Source organism: Bos mutus, chromosome 3 (genome assembly GCF_027580195.1).
Source record: "Bos mutus isolate GX-2022 chromosome 3, NWIPB_WYAK_1.1, whole genome shotgun sequence".
NCBI classification, from domain to species: Eukaryota; Metazoa; Chordata; class Mammalia; order Artiodactyla; family Bovidae; genus Bos; species Bos mutus.
Genome location: NC_091619.1, coordinates 56436824 through 56458148, shown reverse-complemented (window position 1 = coordinate 56458148; position 21325 = coordinate 56436824). Strand labels below are relative to the sequence as shown.

The 21325-nt window shown below is 39.9% G+C and overlaps 1 long non-coding RNA gene and 1 pseudogene across 3 annotated transcripts in view; one reads left to right on the top strand and one right to left on the bottom strand.

The window, feature by feature from the left end:
* LOC138987235 (uncharacterized) overlaps window positions 1–21325 on the bottom strand; it is a 123554-nt gene that overhangs the window by 35506 nt on the left and 66723 nt on the right. For all 3 annotated transcript variants that reach the window (XR_011463682.1, XR_011463683.1, XR_011463681.1), the window contains exon 6: window positions 2294–2490. This is a non-coding gene — a long non-coding RNA (uncharacterized lncRNA). The remainder of the gene's footprint in view (window positions 1–2293; window positions 2491–21325) is intronic.
* On the top strand, window positions 10762–11445 carry LOC102279031 (DDB1- and CUL4-associated factor 16-like; annotated as a pseudogene).

Genomic DNA, 21325 nt, shown 5'->3' with positions numbered 1-21325 from the left:
GTGCTAGAAGAAAGATAACGCAATGATATGAACCCAAGGACAGTATGCTAGGAGAATGAAGTCAGATTTTAAGATACTAAGTAATGAGCTGAACAATGAAAAATTAAAGTTAAGAAATACTTTATACTGACTTTTTAGATGGTTGTGGAGTGAAGGAGAAAGATAGGATAACAGTGATATTCCATCATATTTACATTCCACTTTAGGGCAACCGTATACTGCCACCTACATTATCCTTTTTGATGGTATCTCAAGGAGATAGTCTTATAGGTAGATAAGTAGGGGGAGATGCATCAGAGGAATAACTGGAAATACAGATAGACATTGAAGAAATGGATGGAGTTAGTTTTCTATGGTAGTGAAAGAGAGAAGAATTTAGTGCTGGGAAAGGGTAGGTATTTTTAAAATTAATTCTATTTTATTTTAATGTAATTATATCCCCATCCATACAGGTCACAAAACTAAATACCTAGGAGTCATCATAGACTTCTTCTTTATTTCTGATCTCTTATGTCCGATGACTGTGCTATGCTTAGTCACTCAGTCGTGTCTGACTCATGACCTCCTCCAGGAGATCGTCCCAACCCAGGGATCAAACCCAGGTCTCCTGCACTGCAGGTGGATTCTTTACCAGCTGAGCCACCAGGGAAGCCCAAGAATACTGGAGTGGGTAAAGCCTGTCCCTTCTCCAGGGCGTCTTCCCAACCCAGGAATCAAACCAGGGTCTCCCGCTTTGCAGGCAGATTCTTTACTAGCTGAGCCACCAGGGAAGCCCAAGAATACTGGAGTGGGTAAAGCCTGTCCCTTCTCCAGGGCATCTTCCCAACCCAGGAATCAAACCAGGGTCTCCCGCTTTGCAGGCAGATTCTTTACTAGCTGAGCTACCAGGGAAGCCCCTAACTGGATTAGAGTTGCTTTCAAATGTTGTATTAGTTTCTTCTATACAGCAAAGTGAATAGTCACATGTATATGTATATCCTCTCTTCCTTGGATTTCCTTCCCAATTAGGTCACCACAGAGCATTGAGTAGAGTTCTCTGTGCTATACAGTAGGTTCTCATTAGTTATGGTGGCTCAGACAGTAAATAATCTGCCTGCCATGTGGGAGACCTGGGTTCGATCCCTGGCTCAGGAAGATTCCCCTGGAGAAGGCAATGGCCATCTACTCCAGCATTCTTGCTGGGAAATTCCATGGACAGAGGAGCCTGGTGGGCTATAGTCCATGGGGTCGCAAAGAGTTGGACATGACTGAGTGACTAACATTTTATACATAGTATAAAATATAACACTTCATACATATACACATCCATAGTGATATATGCCAATCCCAATCTCCTAATCTCACCCCCCTCACCCCCTTGGAGGACACCTTTAATTTTGAAAAGAAAGAAGATAAGGTGAGTTGGTGAAAATATTTTTGAGGTAAAAATAAGGGAGATTCATGACTCAAGACCTGAAAATAATCAAGGTAACCTTGAATCAAGGGCCCAGCTGATAAGAGAAATGCGAAACAAGTACGGAAATGATGATGATGTTGGCATAAAGTCAAAACACTGACTCTCTACTAAGTCACTAGCTCTCCAGATCTCTTATATAATACAATAGTCCTCCCACTAATGCAGTGGTGAGTGGATATTGAAAGTACTGGAATCAAGAGCCAACAGTCTTAAATGACCTGGCAAAAGCATTAGGAGAAGCTCATCCACTATAAATTCAATTCACAAATCTGCTTTCAGCTCCCACGCCCAGTCCACTCTATAGGAAGCAAAATGTTAAGTAAATTGTTAGAATAATGCATTCCCACAGGACATGACATCCTAAAGTTTTTAAAACAACAGAAATGTCACCTTCAACCACCCTCTTTAGAGGCTCTGCTTTTTCTAAGATAGTACTCACGTGTTTATAACTTTCTTCATTAAAAGGTATGTATACTAAGAAATAAATTCAAGTTTTTACTCTATGAGCCAACATCCTGAGAGAGGAAAATATGATAGGCTTTCTTCCTTGGATACAAAGTTCATGTGACATGTCCACTCAGGCCCTGTGGTATCTTAGCCAGACATCCAGAGATTCTAGCATTTTGGTTCTAGTGACTTAGTAGAGAGTCAGTGTTTTGACTTTATGCCAGTTTGTAGAACCAACTCTACCACTAAAATACTAATTATTCTATTACCTCTTACAGAAGGTAAAGGTTACTCTCTCGGCATGCTTGATGCATCTCTTTCCACAGGAATCAAATTCGAATGAACTGGAATTTCATTTCATTAGAAATTCAATTCAACCAATCATATTACCTCATCTTCCTGGTTGTAACTGGTTTGAGGAGAAGTATGTGACTTAAGTTGGTCCCATGCAAATTATGCTTGAAATTTTTTTCAGATTGGAGCCAAAAAGGAAGAAACCTTCTTTCTTTGCTGATGGAAGAGCTGCTTAGATGAGAAGAGATCAAGGTTGCTAGGAGCCATGACCCCCATGGCATGGAGAAAGCCATCTGCAAAGAATACCAGACAAACTAGTTAGAAATAGAGAGGGAATCCTGAAAATGTTCTTGCCACAGAATCCAGACATCACCAGAACCTTCAGAATGTTCACTACATCCTGTGTTTGGGTTATACCAGCCTTTTGGAAGGGCAAGTTAGGGTTCAGTCATTGGCAAACCAAAGTGGTCCAACTTGTGCAAAGGATATCTTATACTTACAGTGTGTTCAATAAATACATACTGATTACCTGGTTGCTTTGATGTCAGTGTTCTTTCCGTACTTTTTGCTTCTGCACTTTCTTTGTGTCCTACGACTTCATTCTCAATAAGGTTTGATCAAAAGCAAGCCTCCAATTTCCTAGTAATAACTGCGTACCATAGCCCCCAACCTTGACCAAAGTCATTTAATATGTCTGTGCTTCAGTTTCTTGATTTGTAAAGTATGGCAAATAATAACAGCAGCTACTTGTTTAGCCATCTACCGTATTTCAGGTACTGGCCTAATGCTTAACATATATTATTCTAATTTTTACAGCAATTTTCTAACACATTCATAATGATCCCCATTTAATAGATGAGGATGCTGGGATGCAATGAGTTTAAATGAGTTAACCAAGGTCATACAGTTTGAGCGACATAATTCTGATTCACACCCAGGTTTGTCTGAGCCTGTGCTCTTTCCAATGTCCCATGATGCCCTGCTTATTCAAAAAGCTTGTGTGCATAATAAGATAATGCAGGTAAAGTTGAAAATGGTAAAAATCATTCTCCAATTGACAACAAAAATGTGGAAGTGGACCTAAATATTAACAAGGAAGATTTAGGTTAAGGAGAACATTCTAACTACCTCATTATGGCATAGGAAGAATAATTGAAAAAGTGCTGAATCTCATATATATGAGAAATTTTATGAAGAGAGAAAGTGCAGCCATGATTCTGTTCCATGTCTGAAGCCTCAGTAAAACTCAGAAGGATATAAGTAGGGAAGCTTTTCTAAGCATGGGAGAACTGAAGTTCTTCTCATTTTTGCCATTGAACCATTAATACCTAAGACTTGGCATTTCCTTCGTGGTCCTATTAATGCAGTATGCTCATACGATATGAAGATTTTGACTTACAGATCCAAATGATAATATCAGCAGTGTTTGAAAGGAACAAACATATAGTAATGCTGTATATGTATCATTAAAATATATACAAATCCTATTTTGATCTATGATCACTATCTTGTCTTAATTCTCAAATTTAGCTCACTTTAATCATGTACCTCATCATTTGTCTTTTAATGACAGCTTAAATTGAGAGTTTTAAGTGGCTCAGCAAAACATAATGCAAATGGGGGGGCGGATAATTCCAGTTTATTAGTGTTATACATATTGAGGAAAACCTATTATTTTTTTCCCTCTAGATTCAGAAAGAAAAAATAAACCATTTATTTCTTGGTATTCTGCTGCCATAGGTAGGTTCACTTATCTTTTAACCTATATTGTATGACTGTTGTACAAGTGTAGGTCCTATGGAGTTGCACATTAATCTTTACCAGTAAAATAAGCATCACAGGGTTAATACCAGTTTGGCTGAAAGAATTATGCAGTAGAATTATTTATAAGGGAAAGTGGTGACTTAGTTTAATTTATTCAATATTTTTCTTTTGAAGCATCTCATTACTTTTAAAATCATTTCATAATCCTTTATACATGAGCCAATGAAATATTTTGAGCTCTAAAGAAAAGCGTGAAGTCTATATGATAAATCTGAACAACAAAAGCACTTGTAACTTGTTTTGTAAGTTTCATGCCTTATTTTCCATTTTTGACACCGAAAAGTGCATTTTCTGTCAACTGTGAGCAAATTTCCCTTTTGCCTTTAATGAAAATAGTGCATTAAGTAGCCAACTGCTGCAGAATTACAGAGCAAGTTAGCTAAAGGTGGATCACATTGGACTACCACTCAAAGAAACAAGATGCATAGCAGATGGAAGTCACACGTGTGGCTTTAGGGAGAGCACACCTGTGCCAGATGCATGCCACTTTTCAGTAGCTGCCAAATGTGCCTTTAATTAAGAACATCTCTAATTTTTTTCTTCAGATCAAGTCAGCATTTGGGGGTGGGATCAGGGCAGGGGACTCTGGGGTGCAAATATCTGGTGAAACCCACCAGAGAAGAAGCCTTCGTTTGTCAAAGTGACACGAATAACTTTAGTTGAAACATGTTTGTGTATATATATATGTGCATTTGCCTTTGTTTAGTAGCACGGTTATTAGCTAAAATAATTGTCCAAAAAATTGCTCTGTCAGTCTCACTTTGATGTAAACACAGCGCGGTCTACACATCTAATACGACCTTTGTGCCCAACCGTGTTCGCAGGTGATCTTTGTACTCTGTGTGCAGCAGTATTTGGTTTCCATTTAAAGTGAAAATAATGGCTGTTATTTTTCTGGCATTACTAAGATAAACCGAAAAATAATAAAGAAAAATGCCTTACAAAAAAAAAAAGAAGGAAAAGACTCAGTCTATGCATTGAATGACATTTTGTAGTAAAACTCTGATGCTCTTCAAGCTGTAATGACTACTCCAAACAACTTCAAGGAAACCACATTATAAATACCTATTTTATGTCCATTTTCTTCATTAGCTGTGAGTACTTTGGGAACAGAAATTGTGTCCTACTCATCTTTTTATCTCTAGAATCTAACATAGCTGAAATATGGCATAGGTTACATTATCATTTTCATAGGTCCTTGGAACTTTAGTCTTCATAGACTTCTTCCATTAAAAAACATATTAAAAATTGTATTTTATTACCATGTTGTTACAAAGGTAAATATATTAGCATTACATATTTTAATATTTTTTTAACCTAAAAGTTAATTTTTATTTGCACAGCTAATTTGCATAGCTCCCTAAAAGTATTGTGGCCTCCAGGCACTGTGCCTATCTTGCCTGTATGTGTTAAATATAATTTTGTTAAATTAATGAAATGAATAAATAATTTTAAATTAACACCTACCTGATAGCATGATTCTTAGAGCTTCTATAATGGAGTAATGCCCGGCTTAAAATAGTTTTCAAAACAACTAATTAATAAAATCATCACAAAGTACTAACATTCATTTAATCTGAAGCCAACTATTGAAATGTACCTCTGCAAACAAAATTAAAACCCAAGAGCAGTGCAGAAGCCTGTCAAAGTGGCAAAATAAATATTTTAAAATAATAACAGAGGTTGCTGTAATTCTGAACAAATAGAGCCCACCTCTTAAAACAGTGAAAAGTAAATAGTTTCTTTTTGAAATTCTGACATTCCAAGAGAGTCAGTTCATAAGGTGGATACTTTAAAAAATGTGGGCTTATACTTGGAGCCGCATGGTTATTGACTATAATTTAGTTAAACGTGTGCCCAGAACTCTGGCCCTGTTGCCTTTCACAACATTGCTTTTGGAACTCAGCACTTCTCCACTGTTGTTTCCAGAGACATCTTTTTTATATAGAAAATTGACTGATGAAATCTTAGGCATGAATAAATGCTAATGTATATAATAAATTAAAATGCTGTCATTGTATAAGAAAGGTTTATTGGCTAACTGTGCTATTCCTTCTAGTAATTCAAAACCTAGTGTTTAATTTACAGAATGAAATGGGGAAATCAATTATTCAGTTTGTAGTATGGCAAAACTGGTTTTCAAAATAATGTTTTGGGAGGCAACCAGGCTGATTTCTCCACAACTTAAAATGTAGGGTCAAATCTGAACAGTTTTTTCCCACTTCAAAATGTATTGAACAATGTTCAAACTATGAGGAAGCATTTTTGGATTGCTTGGACAACGTTGTGTGCAAATTAGTACCTGGATAATAATTCAGATTCACCCTTCCAAAAAGGATATCATACATATAAAGTGGAGCTAGTATTTATGGGATGGACATTTACCAGAATAGCTCTTAAAGGCTACATTATAAAAGTGCATTAAAGTTGCCTAAATTAATTAACCATTGAAACTGAAATGCATTCAGCTAATGGATTCTGCCTTCCCAGAAAGTGCCCTCTTTTAATAATAAAAAAGCAGAAAAACATGTTTTTTCCTTCTCTTTTTCATAACATCTAGCCTCCTGAGTAACAGCGGGAGGAAGAAGGGGACTGCCCAGACATGGCCTGGGCCATCAAGAGAGAGAGGTGGTCCAGAGATCAGACACTCTTGCATCTCCTCTCCAAGGGCAAATGGGCCGTCTCAGCAGCTGCCATATCCTTCTGCCCTTCGAAACAGAAAACCCTGCTAGAGTTTCAAACTTACCTCCTGAATCACATTACCAAACTGGCAGCCTTGCCAGATCCCTGTCAATGCCTGTTATATGTGAAGGTGGTGAAGGCTTTGAGGGGCTTGTGAACAGGAAAGGGTATTTGTGTTTGGGAGGGGGCACCACCTGGCTTAGCTACCTGCCATCCACTGGGTGGTTCTGGAGGTGAAACGAATACAACAGAGGAGGAGGACACCCAAGATTACTTGGTCCATCTCATGCTAGCAGGGAGAATCCCTGTGCATGGTTGAACTCATAAGGGGTCTTGTATTGAGTGTGCTAGTTATCCCAAGGCACATACTGCAGAGTTCCAAAGATCGAGGTTGTGGACTCAACTCACAGTTATTCAGGCAGCCTTTCAGCCAAACAAGCCCTGTATTTTCCCACATTCCCCAAACGACATCCTCCTCTGGTCATCTTATTGCTGGTGAGCCATTCCAGCAGAGGGCAGGCAGGGGAAAGGAGAGGAGCCATATATTACAGCGTGTGTCTAGAGTGTTCTGAACAAGTTAAGACAAATTTTCTGGATTACTAAGAACAACAAAGGTCTTTCTGTCCAAATATTTTTTCTCCTGTCTGTCTGTATAAGGTGTTGCCAGTTTTGGGGAGCCCCTCTCTCAAGGAATTCACAGTCTGGTGTGGGAAGGCAAAAGAAAGACACGGAATAGTGAAAGAGCCAGGCTCAAAAGTCATCCCAAGTAAATTCATGAGTTTCAAGAGAAGGAAGAGAGTCTTTGGGTACAGCATTTATAGATTAAAAGTATAAATATCAATAAACAAAGAGTACAGAGTAGTGAGAGTCAGTGTTTGGGCAAATGTAATTGTTGAAAAATACGCTGAACAGGTTTGGATGATAGTCTCACAGGGAAGATGTATATAGGCATCCCACTAGAATTTGGTTTAGGTAGGACAGATCTCATGGGATCTCATCTTAGTACCAGGCCTTTGTGGTCATCAGCGAGTGTTAAGGGACTGGAAGATTCAGGATTGGTTGGCATTCCAGAAGGAAAAAGTCTATATCTTTCCATATCATTCATTAATGTCTGTGTGACAATGTCGTGGGCAACTCACTGTGGGGAGATCTTCATCATATAAACAGGGCTGCAAAATTCATAGCCAAGGAATGTGGGCTGGAGAGGCACTCCCATCCCCAGCTGCTACCTGAACACCCAGGACTGGCTGGGAACCAAGCAGACATGCTGAAACCAGGAGCCTCAGCCACAAATGGCAATGTTACAGCCGCTTAATCCTAAATGAAAAGTAATTGCTTCTGGCTTCAAGAATAAAGGAAAAACAAGATCAGCCTTGGCCGAATCACATTTTTTTCTTCCAAAACAACCAAGCTATAGGCTGGGTTCTAAAACTTCCTTGGTATTTGAAAATGTGAGAAAATGCATGTTTTCTGTCAACATAATTTAAATCCAGCCAAGAGGACTCATATATACGAACACTTGAATACAAATACATTTTTGATTAAAATGATTAAGTCATATGTGCTTACTTTTAGCTGTAGAGGATGACATCTAAAATTTAATTTACCTGAATATAATTTTAGCAAGTTGGCCTTCAAAATAGCTGTTGCTTTTTTTTTTTGGAAGCTTTTCCTACTGAAAAGTCTCAGCAGAAGTTGCCAGAGCTCCTTTTCTGTATAGCTGAAATTGCACATGGAGAAATACAGAAGAATGAGGAGGAGTAAGCCATTTGACTACTTCTAATACATCCTCATTGATGATAATGTCTTCTCTATTAAAAAATTGATAAAAATCATAAAGAGACAGCTATGAGTTTAAATTACTGTTAGAAAAATCTAAAGACAACTTTAACCCACACCTGAGTATGTAATATTTGTGCTTTTATTTGTTTACCTCTCAAGGGGCTACAGAAAGTCAAACATCAGGATATTTTTTTAGGCAGAGTCTCCATTTCCTTAAGAGGAAGGGAGCAATGACAGAGTACAAACAGCAGGAATGAGAACAAACAAATCTTGTCTTTCATGTTCTAACTTTTAAATTATATGCATTAATTTAAAATATGTGTGGCAAACTCACCATGATGTACAAGAACAATTAAAATGTATCTTGTCTTCTGAAAATGTTAGTCACTCAGTTGTGTCCAACTCTGCAACCCCATGGACTATAGCCTCTGTCCATGGGATTCTCCAGGCAATAATACTGGAGTGGGTTGCCATTCCCTTCTCCAGGGTATCTTTCCAACCCAGGGATGGAACCTGGGTCTCCTGCATTGCTGGCAGATTTTTTACTATCAGAGACATCAGCGAAGCCCCTCTTGTCTCCTAGAGCCATGTAAAATTTTCTACACAAATAGCAATTTCATGTGATTTAACCTAATACTTCAAGTCTTCATAGGGATGGGAAAACAACCTGATTTGTCTTCCTGCCATCATTCTGTTCTAACACTAATATTATAAAACTAATATGACACGCACTAGCTTCTTGCAGGTGCTAACATTGAAGACATTCCTCATAGAAGAACCAAGGCTATTTATAGACACTGCTCACAGCTTGTAGTTCTGCTTCATTAATTCAAAATAGAAGAAAAAGTAATTCTTATACCAGAAGTTTTTTGGATATCACCAGTGTTTTGGATTTAACCTAAGAGAACAGCGCTGTGACACTGACAACGGTGACTGCTTTCTCATGAGCTCAGGCTGGTGGACAGCTGGAAGGCCAGCCACCAACCCAATAACCTGATGCATAATAATCATAAACTCAAGGGCTGATTTTAGTGAAAGGTGTCAGCCAGTCCCTGAGGTAAAGAAACAGCAATGAACAACACTAAGAATGCAAAGAATGTCCACAGCTGACGAATCGTGCCCTCTATTGGTATATGACACACAGCCAGTGACCTAGAAAGCCACAGTGTTTCCAAAGACAAAGGACTTTGGTGCTTAGTAACACTTGGAATATTTTTTTAAAAAGTGGTTCTTTTTACACCAATACTCTACCATTCTATGCCATGAAAGGATACTGAGTGTTCAGATGGTCCCAATTTTCTTTTTTACACTAAACAAGATTCAGATGTTAGCAATGTTTCCATTTCCATTATAGAAGAAGCCTTAGGCAAGCTTTCTATTCTCATAAAATATGAGTATGTCCCAAGGAAATACAGATTTAAAGTATAATATAAACATACATTTTAATGGAGCTACACAGTGACTGCAAACATTTAGATGATTTGGAAGTTTGTATATTAATATGTATGTTGTTGAATGTAATTTTAATCTAAATATGTCAGTTGCATACTTAAGGCAATCTCAGTTTTATATATATAAAAAAATTAAGACTACGGAAAACAGAGCCAATGGCATTAGGCCTAGTAGGGTCTTGCGGCTAGGGATGAGGTAAGGATCATCCATGGGTTAAGGCTGCCTTTCCAGACAGTCCAACAACTAAGTCACTAGTTTCCAAGGGCATTTGCACCACCTATGGAAAATGTCAGATCTGTGCACACCAGACAGATCCTTCACAACCCATCCCACCACCCCACTGCACAAAAGTTGCTGCACCGGCAGACAAAGAAGGCTGTTTCCTTTCATTACCAAATAGATATACTATTTCTGTTAAAAAAAAAAAAAAAAAGAGCACATAAAATGTCTCTTCATAATATCACGACCAGTTGAGACCATGGTAAGAAAATCAGCTTGCCTAGATGAGGCCCCTTCTCTTCTTGGGTAGCCAGGACTTGAAGGAGAGACTCTGACCTGTGCCACTGGTCAGTGACTAATTTTACACAGCTCAGTCCTGAGGAACTGAGCTGTCTTCTTCATAAGTAAAGAACATTATCTTGCAGAACGGCACAGTGGTGTGAGTCAGGGGCACTCTGTGTGTGAAACAGACTGAGAAATAGCCAAATGAACTTACTAAAAGGATTTCTCTTTTTTGCTTCTATTTGCCAGTGTTAGGGTTTTATTGGCTTAGATTGCCACCTTTTTCTAGTACCTTTTTTTCCCTATCCTGTTGGTCTCTTCTAATGGTTCCTAGAAATCCCTCTACTGACTCCTTATCAGAATCAAAAAGTGAGGAAGAAGAAAATGCTAATTACCTCAGTGAGAGTTCTGACAATGAGTGGGATTCCTTTGAAGAAGGGGACCCTATGGTACCCAACCTAACATCTCTTGATAGTCTTGCCTGGCAGGTTAAATACCATTTAAAAATATTCTACAACTTAGAAACCTTTATATCCTAAATTCCTGGTTACACCATGCTAAACTCTTGGATGCTAGCACACTAGTCCATGTACTTGGAGAGATAGGTCTAAGACTCTTTCATTGATTCCACTACGTACCCAAACTGAAACCAATCTCTGAATGGCCTCCTCTATCTTCTTGTGGAGTTCCACCTTTCAAAAGCCCCTTATGAATCCCTGCCAGCTTTCCACTCTAAATAGAGCACTGTGACTCACCACCAAGCAGCTACCCTGAACAAAAACTGAGCAGAGCCACTCCCATACCTGAATGCCTTAAGCACATTTCTAACTGGTGCCTTTTGGTTGTGGTATAGCTGGATAACTATAACAGTTAAGGAGATAGTCCATGTTAAGCCCATCAACACTGCTTACTCTTAAACTGACTTCCAAAATGCAGTTAACAAATTCCTAAGTGGATCGCTACAAAGGTCCACCATTCCTTCTCATATCTCTCAGGTTGCCAGTTGAGGAAAGAATACAGTTACAGTTGACTATGTCTTCTCAACCAAACTGTGCCCTGCCTTCAGAAGTCCAAGTACGATCAAGTACTGAACATATATGCCTAAGAGTCCTGTAACTCAACTACAGAAGATGCACCTGTAAGTATTCCCTTTGAGAAACCCTGTGGATAAAATGAGAAATTCAGTAGAGAATTACTCAAAGAGGCCTTATTACAAAACATAAGTATATTCTCCATGCTCAGTTCTCCCCACAATTTACTCTGCCTATATAATGGATTTAACTATAAACCTAATTATTAATGGGATGGAGAAAGGAGCCATTACATTGTGGAAAGTGTTAACTCCCAATAACACCTTTCTGGGTATAACTTTCTCTGATATTCATTTCCAGGAAGGTGGTTGAATTAACTTGAGTAATTAGGCAAAAAAAAAAAAAAAAAATGGTGAGAATATGGATTTGTCTCTTAGTTTTTATATTGCTAGGCCTACATCTCAGTTCACTTCAGTTCAGTCACTCAGTTGTGTCCGACTCTTTGCAACTCCATGTACTACACCATGCCAGGCCTCCCTGTCCATCACTAACTCCTGGAGTTTAACAAACTCATGTCCATTGAGTCAGAGATGCCATCCAACCATCTCATTCTCTGTTGTCCCCTTCTCCTCCCACCTTCAATCTTTCCCAGCATCAGGGTCTTTTCAAATGAGCCAATTCTTCACATTAGGTGGCCAAAGTATTGGAGTTTCAGCTTTAACATCAGTCCTTCCAATGAATATTCAGAACTGATTTATTTTAGGATGGAGTGGTTGGATCTCCTTGCAGTCCAAAGGACTCTCAAGAGTCTTCTCCAACATCACAGTTCAAAAGCATCAATTCTTCGGCGCTCAGCTTTCTTTATAGTCCAACTCTCACATCCATACATGACCACTGGAAAAACAACAGCTTTGACTAGACAGACCTTTGCTGGCAAAATAATGTCTCTGCTTTTGAATATGCTATCTAGGTTGGTCATAACTTTCTTTCCAAGGAGTAAGTGCCTTTTAATTTCATGGCTGCCGTCACCATCTGCAGTGATTTTGGAGCCCCCCAAAATAAACTCTGCCCCTGTTTCCACTGTTTCCTCATTTATTTGCCTTGAGGTGATGGGACCAAATGCCATGATCTTAGTTTTCTGAATGTTGAGCTTTAAGCTAACTTTTTCACTGTCCTCTTTCACCTTCATCAGGAGGGTCTTTAGTTTTTCTTTATTTTCTGTCACAAGGGTGGTATCATCTGCATATTTGAGGTTAAGGATATTTCTCCCGGCAATCTTGATTCCAGCTTGTGCTTCCTCCAGCCCAGCATTTCTCATGATGTACTCTGCATATAAGTTAAATAAGCAGGGTGACAATATACAGCCTTGACGTACTCCTTTTCTTATTTGGAACCAGTCTATTGTTCCATGTCCAGTTCTAACTGTTGCTTCTTGACCTGCAGACAGATTTCTCAGAAGGCAGGTCAGGTGGTCTGGTATTCCCATCTCTTTCAGAATTTTCCACAGTTTGTTGTGATCCACAGTCAAAGGCTTTGGCATAGTCAGTGAAGCAGAAATAGATGTTTTTCTGGAACTCTTACTTTTTCAATGATCCAACAGAGGTTGGCAATTTGATCTCTGGACCTCTGCCTTTTCTAAAACCAGCTTGAACATCTGGAAGTTCACGGTTCACATATTGTTGAAACCTGGCTTGGAGAATTTTGAGCATTATTTTACTAGCATGTGAGATGAGTGCAATTGTGTGGTAGTTTGAGCATTCTTTGGCATTGCCTTTCTTTGGGATTGGAGTGAAAACTGACCTTTTCCAGTCCTGTGACCACTGCTGAGTTTTCCAAATTTGCTGGCATATTGAGTGCAGCACTTTCACAGCATCATCTTTTAGGATTTGAAATAGCTCAATTGGAATTCCATCACCTCCATTAGCTTTATTCATAGTGATGCTTCCTAAGGCCCACATTGACTTCACATTCACTTGACTTCACACTCCAGGATGTCTGGTTCTAGGTGAGTGATCATACCATCATGATTATCTGGGTTGTGAAGATCCTTTTAGTATAATTCTTCTGTGTATTCTTGCCACCTCTTCTTAATATCTTCTGCTTCTGTTAGGTCTCTACCATTTCTGTCCTTTACTGTGCCCATCTTTGCATAAATCGTTCCCTTGGTATCTCTAATTTTCTTGAAGAGATTTCTAGTCTTTGCAATTCTATTGTTTTCTTCTATCTCTTTGCTTTGATCACTGAGGAAGGCTTTCTTATCTCTCCTTGCTATTCTTTGGAACTCTGCATTCAAATGGGTATATCTTTCCTATTCTCCTTTGCCTTTTGCTTTTCTTCTTTTCACAGCTATTTGTAAGGCCTCCTCAGACAGCCATTTTGCTTTTTTTGCATTTCCTTTTTTTGGGGATGGTCTTGATTCCTGTCTCCTATACAGTGTCATGAACCTCCATCCATAGTTCATCAGGCACTCTGTCTACCAGATCTAGTCCCTTAAAGCTATTTCCCACTTTCACTGTATAATTGTAAGGGATTTGATTTATGTCTTATCTGAATGGTCTAGTGATTTTCCCTACTTTCTTCAATTTAAGTCTGAATTTGGCAATAAGGAGTTCATGGTCTGAGCCACAGTCAGCTCCTGGGCTTATTTTTGATGACTGTATAGAGCTTCTCCATCTTTGGCTGCAAAGAATAGAATCAGTCTGATTTCGGTGTTGACCATCTGGTAATGTCCATGTGTAGAGTCTTCTCTTATGTTATTGGAGGAGGATGTTTGCTATGACCAGTGCGTTCTCTTGGCAAAACTCTGTTAGCCTTTGCCCTGCTTCATTCTGTACTCCAAGGCCAAATTTGCCTGTTACTCCAGGTGTTTCTTGCCTTCCTACTTCTGCATTCCAGTCCCCTATAATGAAAAGGACATCTTTTGGGGGTGTTAATTCTAGAAGGTCTTGGAGGTCTTCATAGAACCGTTGAACTTCAGCTTCTTCAGCATTACTGTTTGGGGCATAGACTTGGATTACTGTGATACTGAATGGTTTGCCTTGGAAACGTACAGAGATCATTCTGTCATTTTTGGGATCGCATCCAAGTACTGCATTTCAGATTCTTTTGTTTACTATGATGGCTACTCCATTTATTCTAAGGGATTCTTGCCCACAGTAGTAGATATAATGGTCATCTGAGTTAGTTCACCCATTCCAGTCCATTTTCGTTTGCTGATTCCTAAGATGTTGATGTTCATTCTTGCCATCTCCTGTTTGACCACTTTCAATTTGCCTTGATTCATGGACCTAACATTCCAGGTTCCTATGCAATATTGCTCTTTACAGCATCTGATTCTACTTCCATCACCAGTCCCATCCACAACTGGGTGTTGTTTTTGCTTTGGCTCCGTCTCTTCATTCTTTCTGGAGTTATTTCTCTACTCTCCTCCAGGAGCATATTGGGCACCTACTGACCTGGGGAGTTCATCTTTCAGTGTCATACCTTTTTGCCTTTTCATACTGTTCATGGGGTTCTCAAGGCAAGAATACTGAAGTGGTTTGCCATTCCCTTCTCCAGTGGACCACATTTTGTCAGAACTCTCCACCACGACCTGTCTGTCTTGGGTGGCCCTTACATGGCATGGCTCATAGTTTCATTGAGTTAGACAAGGCTGTGGTCCATGTGATTAGATTGGTTAGTTTTCTGTGATTGTGGTTTTCAGTCTGTCTGCTCTCTAGTGGAGAAGGATAAGAGGCTTATGGCAGCTTCCTGATGGGAGAGACTGACTAAGGGGTAACTGGGTCTTGTTCTGATGGGTGGGGCCATGATCAGTAAATTTAATCCAATTTCTGTTGATGGATGGAGCTGTGTTCCCACCCTGCTATTTACCTGGGGCCAAACTATGGTGGAGGTAATGAAGGTAATGGTGACCTCCTTCAAAAGATCCCATGCATGTACTGCTACTCTCAGTGCCCCCCACCCTGCAGCAGGCCACCACTGACCTACGCCTCCACTGGAGACTCCTGGACACTCACAGGTAAGTCTGGGTCAGTCTCTTGTGGGGTCACTGCTCCTTTCTCCTGGGTCCTGGTGCATACAAGGTTCTGTTTGTGCCCTCCAAGAGTCTTTTTCCCAGTCCTGTAAGGCCTGGTAGCTCTATGGTGGGGTTAATGGCGACCTCCTCTAAGAGTGCTTATGCCATACCCAAGTCTGCTGCACCCAGAGCCTCTGTCCCTGTGGCAGGCCACTGCTGACCCGTACCTTTACAGGAGACGCTCAAACACACTTCTGTCTCAGTCTCTGTGGGGTCCCTGGGTCCTGGTGCACACGAGGTTTGTTTGAGCCTCTGAGCGTCTCTGGCAGAAATGGGGTGTGATTTTAAACATGAATTCGCCCCTCCTATCATCTTGCTGGGGCTTCTCCTTTGCCCTCAGGTGTGGGGTATCTCCTCACAACCACTCCAGTGCCTACAGTCTTACTGGGGTTTCTTTTTGGCCTACACATGGTACCCTTTGAAAGTGAAAGTGAAAGTCATACAGTCTTGTCCACTCTGTCATCCCATGGACTGTAGCTTGCCTGGCTCCTCTGTCCATGAAATTCTGCATGCAAAGTACTAGAGTGGGTTGCTCTTTCCTTCTCCAGGGGATCTTCCCTACCCAGGGATCAAACCCAGGTCTCCTGAATTGCAGGCAGATTCTTTACCAACTGAGCCACTGGGAAAGCCCCTTTAGGAGTTCCTGTTTTGGGGGGAGGGAGTAGTGTAGTGTAGCCTAATTACTCTAGACCTGTTATGGGACATGCTGTTACAGTATAAACATTTTATAGGCTCCCACCAGGCCATCTCTAGCTAAACTGGCTTATAAGATCATACCTGGGGATTAAACAGACACCTGCTCTGTAAGGAATATATTTCCTGCATCTTGGCATCCAAACTTTAGTCAAGAGCAAATAAAACATATTCCAAAAGACCACTGGGAAAGAATTAAGAATGCATTTATGCTAGCAGATTAAAGCATTTCATCTGTACAATGTTTCCTGGAGCAGTACTTAATGCGCTTTCCACATTCACTGCAAACTTTTCAGGAACGCTTCTAACTTTAAAGAACTTTACTTCAGAAAATCTCAGCCTAATACAATATGAAGTTAGAGTTTTTTTTAACATCATTGTTTTTCTGCAACTTGCTTTGGATTTTCTTCTGGTTGAATAGAAGCATATGTACACTTGTAAATGAGTCTTGCTGTGTTTCTTTAGAGGAGTCAAAACCCAGGAGTTAACAACATATACATGAAATGCATGAGACCAGTAAGCCTTTTCACACACCTACAGTAAAGAGTGAAAACTGTGTGAGATCCTGCTTGACTGGGTATCCACGGGGAATCAGAAAATAGATTGCTAAAGATATCATATATCCTTCCTTATTTTTGCTTTGCTTTTTCTATTCTCCATGATCAGGTATATAAAGTGGCATAAAAAAATTGAAGTATTTCAAGGAATACTTCATTGAAGTAAAGGAATCAATAAATTCTATAAATGCATAGCAACTTTAAGGAGAAAGAAGAATGGTTACAAACTAATGAGTAATTTCTGCCAAGCCCTCTGTGTCTCATCATAAGGAAAAAGGAGGGCACTGGAGTCTGTAGAAAAAATATTTGTTAATGGAAAATTACTGAATGGAAACCATATAATGTCAGTGTAACTGAATGTATCAGTAACTGTTCCTATGTAGATGTTTTATAACATTGGTTTTTAAAAAGTTAAAAAAGTAAGATTATAAAAGTGTGATCTCTCAGTCATTGCCTCCTTCCCAAGCCCCTTACAGCCTGCCCTTCGTGGAAGGCTGCATCCCAGGGCCCCACCTCCCTGAGATACTGTTCCTGTGGTGCTGCCTTCACTGCCATCCCTTCTGCAGTGCTGCAGCCACTGGCCCAGGGTTGCTCTAGGCCAGGCTGCTTCTCACTGTAGCCCTGGCAGGCATTAACGAGCCCGCTCTCCCCACCTCTCCTCTGAGTGCTTCAGTGACGACCCTGCCTCTTCTGCTTCCTATCGCTGTCTCTCTAGAGCAGTAGGGAAACTCCAGAGGAGCTGTGCTCAGTATCTCTCACTTGCCCTTGTCCCCTGGGGTCAGCTCTGCTTCTCCTCCGGCCAGATTTTCCCTGTCCACAGCTGCTGGTCAGAAGATGGATTTCCCCCGGTGGTAGTTTTTGTTGAACAAGGATTCTTTAAATTGCCAAGTATTTGCTAATAACTTTCTATGTGTATAGAATTGTATTAATCATCAAAAATGAGTGAAAAGAACTGGACAAATGCACAAATTAATTATTTAAAACCAAATATTTTCTTTGATGAGAAAGCGAAGTCGCTCAGTCACGTCCGACTCTTTGCAACCCCATGGACTGCCAGGCTCCTCTGTCCATGGGATTCTCCAGTCAAGAATACTGGAGTGGGTTGCCATTTCCTTCTCCAGCAGATCTTCCCAACCCAGGGATCAAACTCAGGTCTCCCATATTGAAGGCAGATTCTTTACTGTCTGAGCCACCAGGGAAGACTTTTTAAAAGTCTTCCACTTTAGAAAAGTGTTGAAATCTACTAGATTCTACAGATGTTCTTTACTCTATCTGTAAAACTCACTTATCAGGTTGACAAATATATACGCAGCACATGCAGTGTGTCATGTTCTATCCCTAGTGCTGGGATACAAGATGGGCAAGATGCCTGCTCTCATGGAGCTTCCAATAAACAAGCAAGCTAACATCAGTGACTGGTAAGTACAAGATCAGACAGTGGGTAAAAGATCAGAGGAAAATAAAGCAGGCTAATGGGATAGAAACTGATGGGAGGAAAACTTTGAACAGGGAGGGGAAGGAAGGTCTCTGAGAAGATGACATCTGGGCTCAATGATGGGAAGATCTAGGGGGGAAAAAACCCAGGCAGGAGAAACAGCAAAGTTACGGGAATGTAATGATCCAGGAAGTGAATGACAGGAGATGAGGTCAGACAGACCCAGCCCAGTTCAGGTAGGGCTTACAAAATTATGGTAAGAAGTTTTTTTTTATTTTAAATACCGTAGGGAGAATTGGGAGATTTCAAAAGAGAATGACAGCCTGTGATAATATTTTTAAAAGATCATACCGACTGCTGTGTAGAGACTGGATTGTTGGCAAGCAAGAGTGTAAGACTCCAAGATTCATTAGGAGCTGTTGTAACCTAAACAAGAAATGATGGTTCTATAGCTGTATGAAATAAATGTGTGTTCTATTAGATGATGCCCTCTGCTGATAGCCCACTACACAGGTACTGGATCTATGTGTAACACAATGTATGACTGGGTCACTGACTTCAAAGATCTTTTTATAATTTAATGGAGGTAACAGATAAAATTAAAGAGGACCAAAAAAAAAAAAAAAAAGGATATCTTGTTGAAGCAAAAAAAAAATTTCCAGAGGTTAATAGGTTCTCAACAATAGCTAGGGTAAAATCTTATGGGTCACTCTACCCTGAATCACCAGTGTTACAGAAAATCCAAAGAAACCCAACCACCCAAACCTTGAATCACAGTAACATGATGGAGAAAGTGACAAGCAAATGTAAACATAATTTTCAACATTTACTGAGAACTTAGACTGTATTAATGCTCCAATGAACCATTTAATTCCCCAGAACAACCCTACGATAGTGTTTACCTAGATTTAAAAATCCACGTCTGTGAACACAGTAACTTGTCTAATGCTTCACACAGCTAACAACTTCCAGCCTCAATTCTAATCAGTCTAATCCCAAATCCAAGCTTCCCAGGTGGCACCAGTGGTAAAGAACCCTCCTGCCAATGCAGGAGACATAAGAGACATGGGCTTAACCCCTGGGTTGAAGAGATTCCCTGGTAGAGGGCATGGCAACCCACTCCAGTGTTCTTGCCTGGAGAATCCCATGGACAGAGGAGCCTGGCGGGCTACAGTCCATGAGGTTGCAAAGAGCTGGACACAACTGAAGCAACTTAGCAGGCATAAGGATAAGACCAGTGTTTCCTAGTTGCCTGACTGTAGGAATTAGTTTGTAGGAGTTTCCTGATGGCCTCATGGTTAGGATTCTGGGCTTTCAATCCCTGGCCAGGGAACTGATATCCAGCAAGCTGCAGGATCCCTCCAAATGATTCTTACTATCTTATTCTTAATAACGCAATCATTGTAATTATATAGCCTACAGAGGAATAGACCATGCCTAGCAAAAAAAAAAAAAACACATAGATTAATAATGGAGAAGACAATATAGAGGAACAATCAAGGTGTGTGGCATTTATCAGAGACTCCTTGGGAGAATTTAGTTTTAAGCTGAATTTTGAAAGGAATGAAGAAAGAAAGGTAGGAAGGAAGCATTGCAGAAAAGAAATGTATGAAAATGACAAGGAGAGAATTGGGTGTGTAGAGCACTTATAGGCATTGATGTCCCAAAAGGAGGAAGGTAGTCGACTTGATTGAGCACACACTCCACCATTCAGTTCTTATTTATATAGGTTCAAGTAGGTTTAGAGCATTTGTAGGTTATGAAGCAGCCTAAATCCTTGGCCTGATCTTGGCCAAGATTGTTCTAGAAAATCCATCTTTGAAACAATTCTCTATTAATCATTCTCTTGCATTAAAAGATCAGAAATAATCCTTTTGAGATAGTTTTTTTCTTTTTAAAACTAAACTTGTTTACCTGACTTCCTATAATAGACAAATGAGCCCAAAACACAACCTTGCTTGGAATATAATACTAGGAAATTTTCTTTTACTTATTCATAAACATTCTTAAGTATATTGCCAACTGGATGCCACAGAAGCCATGTCCTAAATTTTTCTGTAGCATTACTTTTAACAGGCTGCAACTCAATCAACAGATGTCTATCAAGTGTTTACTTTATACCAGACAGTGTGAGCAGCACGGGGGATACCACAATGAATAAACTATGGCTCTTAATCCTGAGGGTGCAGAATTAAGTGGAAGGAGACAGACAACCAAATATGTCATTCCATTATAAGTCCTGGATGAAGGTTTGTATAAACAGCCAGACACAGCAGAGAGGGAGTGCTAGCTCTGCCTACAAGAATTTGGAAAGGTGAATGGTCTTGCTTGTTAGGTTTTGAAAGACTCACAGGATTTCAATGGGAAAAGGATGGAGAAAGTCTTCTAGAACAAGAAGAGAGAAGAAAGAATGACACAGAAGTCAGTACGAAAGAGTGAGCACTGTAGCCCACAGTTTTTTTTTCAGCCTGCAGTGTTTTAAAGAAACTTACTTGTCAGTTTTTAAAATGAGAATTTGTATATAAACCTTTATTTTTAATTTACAGTCAAACACAAAGATTCAGCAACATTGGGCCTTCATTCAACTGATCCCGAGTAATACTGCCCCCTTGAGTGAAGGATCTTGGTCCCCAATCACCCAAATACACATCTCCTAAAAATAAGAATTTTCTTCTATTAATATATCACCACATTCATTATCACATCTAAAAAAAGTTAATATTAGTTTCTTAATATCATATGTCATATTTAATGTATAGAAAGTGGAAGTGTTAGTTGCTCAGTTGTGTCCAACTCTTTAAGGCCTTATGGACTATATAGCCCACCCAGCTCTTCTGTCCATGGAATTCTCCAGGCAAGAATACTGGAGTGGGTTGCCATTCCCTTCTCCAGGGGATCTTCCTCACCCAGGGATGGAACCTGGGTCTCCTGCATTGCAGGGCAGATTCTTTACCACCTGAGCCACCAACGGAGCTTTTAACATAAAGCTCATATTCAAATTTTCTTCAGTTGTTCTCAAAGTGGTTTTTTAGCTTTTTTTAATCAGGTCAAGAGTCAACCAAGTTTTGTATACTGTATTTGGTTGTCATATCTCTT